Genomic DNA, 6000 nt, shown 5'->3' on the forward strand with positions numbered 1-6000 from the left:
TCAAAGACAGAATAAATGTAGTGATTATACAGAACATCTTTTCTTCTTAGCAAAATTAAAGGAAAGCTGGGTCGTTACTCACTTTTGACTCCAGTACCTGGGAGAGTGCGACAAGAAGCGTGGCTCACGTTCTAGGACAGCTGAGGTTATACAGTAAGGTCAAGTAAGCTGAGGTTAGAAGGACTCTACTCCAAAATCAATACAAATAGAAAGGAAGATTAATAGCAAGGGAGAGAGACTTATATATACCCAAAAAGCTACACACCAAAATTTTCAATGGGAAAGCCTAATTAAGTGCTTGTTTTAATCACTTATTTGTTTATGTGAAAAGACATTTTGCATATCAAATTACAAAATATTTCATTCATTCATATTCTTATTCAAATGAATCTTATATTGATCTGTTTAAACTTCCAACATGCAAAATAAGCACTACCTTTCCTCAAGATTTAGATACATAGTAGATAAAATTGCTACAATGTTCTTATAGTACTAAATAATAATGAAATTATAGATAGTGATTGTTATGCAGTGCTGCTCAATTTTTCTGCCTCCGCCATCAAGGCGTCATCATTCCCTCAGTTGGCAGGGCTCTTAGAGATGTGAGTCTGAACATGGTCAAAGAACTAGAGATGTCTCCTTGGATTCTAGTCAAAACTACCGAGCACCAGTTTGTCTCTCCCTGCAAAGGAGCGCTAGCAGTATACAAGAATGATGACAGCCGAGACTGGTAGCCATAGCATAGATGTAACCTCAACTGTCCGTCTCCTATGACCAGGTGGTACTTCAAGTGTAGGTAGTGAGACACCCACCCAGCCACATAACCTTTGACCTACAGTCTATCCTGTCTATGGGATGTGCTGGGGTAAGCGAAGCCTAAAGATTGAGGGAGTGGTCCAGCCAATGACTGGGCCAGCCTGAGACCTGTGTCATGAGAATGAGCCCACCGCTGACACTAATTAAAGCAAAAGGACACAGAGACCGGCTGACCAGGAGACATAGGACAAAACCAAACATGACTAACAAACAAAATTTAGTTTATTTACTGACCTTCCAGACAATGAGAGACTCTGTTTCAAAAAATAAAACGTGATGGGAGGTCCCTGAAGAATGATACCCAAGGTAGCCCCTGCCTTCCATGCACAGATGTGCACATTTTCCCCTCCCCTCAAAGACAATGTCTCGCTGAACCACATTTACTATCTTTGTCTGAAGCCACATTTATTATCTTTGGCACAAAGCATAGAATTTAAAATAATCATCTCTAAGTTCCAAACTTCTGTCAATAGATTTTTCGAGCTTTTGCAATGAACTTACTTCCTATTAATATCTATTTTCCACATCTCCTTCTCAGACATGCTAAATTAGACATCATTTATTTAGTAAAATAAGTACATCATATTTCTTCATTAAACTTATATATACGGATGATGCAACCATTCAAATGAAGCAATAGTTGAACTGGTTCAGAAGGAGTGGGACTTTTGAATTGGTTTATCTTAATGTATATGAATTTTCAAAAGTTGTTACATTCTTGAGACAAGCACACACCAGAGAATACCAAAGTATCAGTCATATTAAGCACTCATGACTACATAACAAAGCATCCTAAACTTACATCAAGAAAAACCACTATATTTATCAAATTGGATATGCAGTTGTTCAACTGACAACATTCCGGTTTCCTCATATGACTGTATTCAGTTGATTAGCCATCTGGGATCTCGGTCCTGGTTCATGGGGACTGGACTTCTTTATCCATGAACAATTGAGGAGAAGGAGAAGACTTTGCTTGACTAATAGGCTCAACACAGTATTCTCAAAAAGCACTTTTAAAAGCAAGGCTTATTTCACTTTTGCAGATGTTCACTGGCCAAAGGAAGAGGTATAATCCATCCCAGAGTTAATGTAGGCTAAGACTAAAAATGGGAAAGAGTATACGGAAGGGAGATTAGGTGAGTATCTCTGATTTACTGAAGAACAAATTGAGACATGAACGAACACCTATAACAGGACTAGGAAGAAGAAGTGGCAGACCTTTATCCTGATGATTGACCTATAAGACCATGTACTCATCCATACTGCAGCATTCTCCTGAATTTGAACATCTTTTGGGGCTGGGAAAGCAGAAGAGAGCCTGAGACGGATGATAGTAAAAGCACAGGTTAAAAGGAATTTTAAAGATCAGCTAACACTTTGATTTGTAGGAGATGTTTTGGGGCCCTATATAAATGAACTAGTTTTCTCAAAAACATGCGATAATTGAAAAAAAAAAACTACTTTGTATTGTGTATCCTGGAATTTGCACCAATGACAAAATACTATTAAGAGGGTTGAATACTCATACAAGACTGCATGATTTCTGACTGCAAGTTATGAAGTGTAAAGATGGATTCCTTTCATCAAATTAGAGCTCTCCAGCACTAGAGGATGCCGATTGCAACATAAAAGATAAAAGGAGTTTATGCTTTGTGTTTTACAGCTTTACACAGTTGGTAGTAAACATATGCAAGTCATTACCCCAGAATGTTATAAAGTCTGAAAATATAAATAGGTTCAGGAAAGGCTTAGATAAATTCATGAATGAAGTTTATAATGGGTGACTGAAAGGAAGTTAGGGATCACAGACTCCCTGAGGTTTGGGTGTGGAGGGCAAGTAGCACACTTTCCTGAAAAACATCAAAGAAAGGACCCTGGATCTTTTGACTTGATGTGCTTCAGTGTGACAGTTACATTCTCATATTCCTTACATAAGAGCCTCAGGACCATGCGGATCTATTCTTCGCAAGGTCTAGTTAGACTTCATTCATTTATCTTAAAAACGTTTTTAAAACCCTGTCTTTTCTCCACTATCAACAATCCAATAACAAAGTTTCCTTTAAGATCTTTATAATGTCGTTGAACTTTATTTTTTCTTCTGAGTTTCTTTCCACTAATTTACTTTTGTATCAAACTTGCTTGCTTCTTATCTAATTCTGCTCTATTAAAATTTCCCAACCTTCCTTTTATCTTTATGATTCCCCTCCTTCCAACTTCCTTTCATCCCATTTGAATCTTTTATTTTCAACCTTTCCCAAAACTTTCTTTAATCTTTATATTATGACACTGGAGATATATGTCAGTAATTTGTTTTGGCTTACTCTCATCTTTTATTATTGTAAAATGAGACTATGATCCAGTCAGATCTCAAAGTGGATCAAATAACTTCAAAAAATCTGTAAATATTACCATAAATAAATACAGGAGAACAAAAGCAAGGCTCAGGCCAATCCACAATTAATATACAGCTTCCACAGAGATAATCTAAGATACGCTCTAAAAACAGCAGATCTAAAGTGAAAGTTATATTAAGTGATGTTTATAGCAAAAGCTTAAAGAAATGTTGGTTTTGTTTATGTAGAAAGATTCACATGATGAAACTGATACAATTCTTCCTACCACATACAACACTTCAAATAGAAGGACTATGCTAAATCTGAAAATTGCTACTCTAAGGATACTTTATCCAGTTGCCAAAATACATGAGTAATATAAAGAGTGGGTTAGACTAAAGTCATCATAACTTTAAAAACAAAATAATTTCTGGTTTACTGTTGTCTGAACAGTATACTCAGAATGCTGTTTTCTATACAGATGATAGTGTCCATCTTCTATGGGTGTAATACTTCTTAAATATCTTTACATAGAAGTGAAAACAGATACTGGAAAAAATACTGATAATAACAAATTTTAAATCCTTTATTATTTTGTTTGAATAATATTCTAAAAATGAGTGATCCTCTGTCATTTATTCTCTACCACCATTATAATTGTTATATGTGTTGCTATTTGTAAATCATTTTAAAATCCCAACTTAAATATTAGAATGCTCATGTATCATTTACTTTTACGTCCAATTATTTTCATTATACATGTGCTATGTTTAATAATAGCTCCCTTATTAGTTTATGAAATAGTATCTACTGCCTCTTATATTCTACTAATCTTAAATGTGAGAATTGCATAAGTCAATTGAGTATTAAATTTCAATTATATAATTGTGAATTGCAATATTCAATTTCACTTGCTCTTTTGATTTTCGATAAATCAGCTTCAACCTACCATAAAGGACATTATTTTTTAGTCCTCTTCTATATGTTACCAAATTCTTTTCAAAAAACTTCCACACTGTCTAAAAACTATGAGACAAAACTCAGCTAAGAGGAATTCCAGTGAGTTATGGCTCAACATAACAAGCCATTTTGGCAGAGACATATTCAAGTCTGATTTCCTAAATTTAATTTTCTAATAAGATATTAATGCTAATTTTCTAAAAAAATTAATGCATTACTTTCTACCTAACCTAGCAAACCAAAACTTGAAAACCTACTGTTTTACTCTTTCCAGGCAAAAAATTAATTCAACAAACCAATTAATAGTTTAAGTCTTGAGACTAATGTTAGTGTTTTCTGAATATTCTTTATCTTCAAAGACTCATTCGTCAGTCATCTCTTTTAGCAATCAGACTCCTGATTGATTTTTTTTCATTCTTGCTGTGCAAAATTGAATCTATGTACCTATTCATGTGTTTATCTTTTGCACTCCACTGTATGGATAAAGGAACATGGCTGAGGAGAACACACACATTCAACCATTTGTATTTATATGAGTTGTTATTGTTGTCTTTTAAGATAGAAGAAGACACCCAAGGTTTATTTCTGAGTGAACAAGCAACTGCTACAGATGTAAGCAGACAGATATAGTATATATTATAATAGTCAATAGCATTAAGTTAGCTTTAGGGCATTCATCCCTATCCCTGCCCTGTGGACTTAAGCCTGAAATATACAGTGTCAGCATTCTATGATGTTATATTCTGAATGTGAATGAAATCCCACCGATTATTAAAGACATTTATTAAAAGCTTTTAGAGTGGAGAAGAGAGACATCTTGGGGAGAATGTACTTTTATTTTTTACAAATCATCTCTGACTAGAATATAATGAACATAGTTATACTCACTTCAATGTATGCTCAAATTGTGTGCTAAGCTTCTGCTGGCACTTCTACTTTATACAAGATATGTTCAAATTCTACTGGCACTGTCTTAAGGACTACAGAGAAATGTTAATTCCAGGTGATGACCTTTATCTCTCATGCATCCATTTCAACTGCATGAAGTTTACTCTTCATAACTCAACCATTTTCAACTATCCATTTACTTATTGTGTTCTTACTTGTTCATATGAAATTTCTTTTTTAAAAAAATTGTCCTACGTAGGAGGCGTAGGAGGACAAAACAGCTTAAAAGTAACTGACATTTTTGATTAGTTTTCACAGTATGACTATTTATGCTATTTTTACAGAAATTTCTAGCATATAGTGAAATTATAGCAAACTCATCAGTAAAAATATATAAACATGGAGCTGGGACAGAGATCTGTAATGGAACAGTTATAAAAAGAGAGAAGGAGACATCACGCACACACACACACACACACAGAGAGAGAGAGAGAGAGAGAGAGAGAGAGAGAGAGAGAGAGAAAGAGAAATTGAAAGTTCAACATTTAGAAAACTGAGAAAAGATAAAACAGTGATCTACAAGTCTATCATAAGTGAAACAATAGCCTAAAATAAAACCAGATGTACATAAGATTCAATGTCTTGAAAACAGACACTGGACATTTAAGAAGTTAACGTCAGAAGTATAAGTGACAAATGTGTGAACTATTTTCCACCAGCTCTCCCATCCTACCTATGGTGAGAAAAGTCCTTGGAAAATTAAACTAAAGACACTTAGAAGATAAGGAAGACAAATGCAGATAGATACACAACAGTGATGCAATACTGAAAACCAAAACATTAAAAGAATTGTATATACCGAACTGTGAGAGTCAAGCCTTTTTTTTCAGTTTTCAGAAAATTAGAAGTCATCACTTACAGATGGGAGATTAAGGGAATCATAAGAAAAATGGCCAAGTCTACCAAAAAAAAAAAGTTATGTCATTAAAAACTCAAGTGT

This window comes from Microtus pennsylvanicus, chromosome 15, assembly GCF_037038515.1.
Source record: "Microtus pennsylvanicus isolate mMicPen1 chromosome 15, mMicPen1.hap1, whole genome shotgun sequence".
NCBI classification, from domain to species: domain Eukaryota; kingdom Metazoa; phylum Chordata; class Mammalia; order Rodentia; family Cricetidae; genus Microtus; species Microtus pennsylvanicus.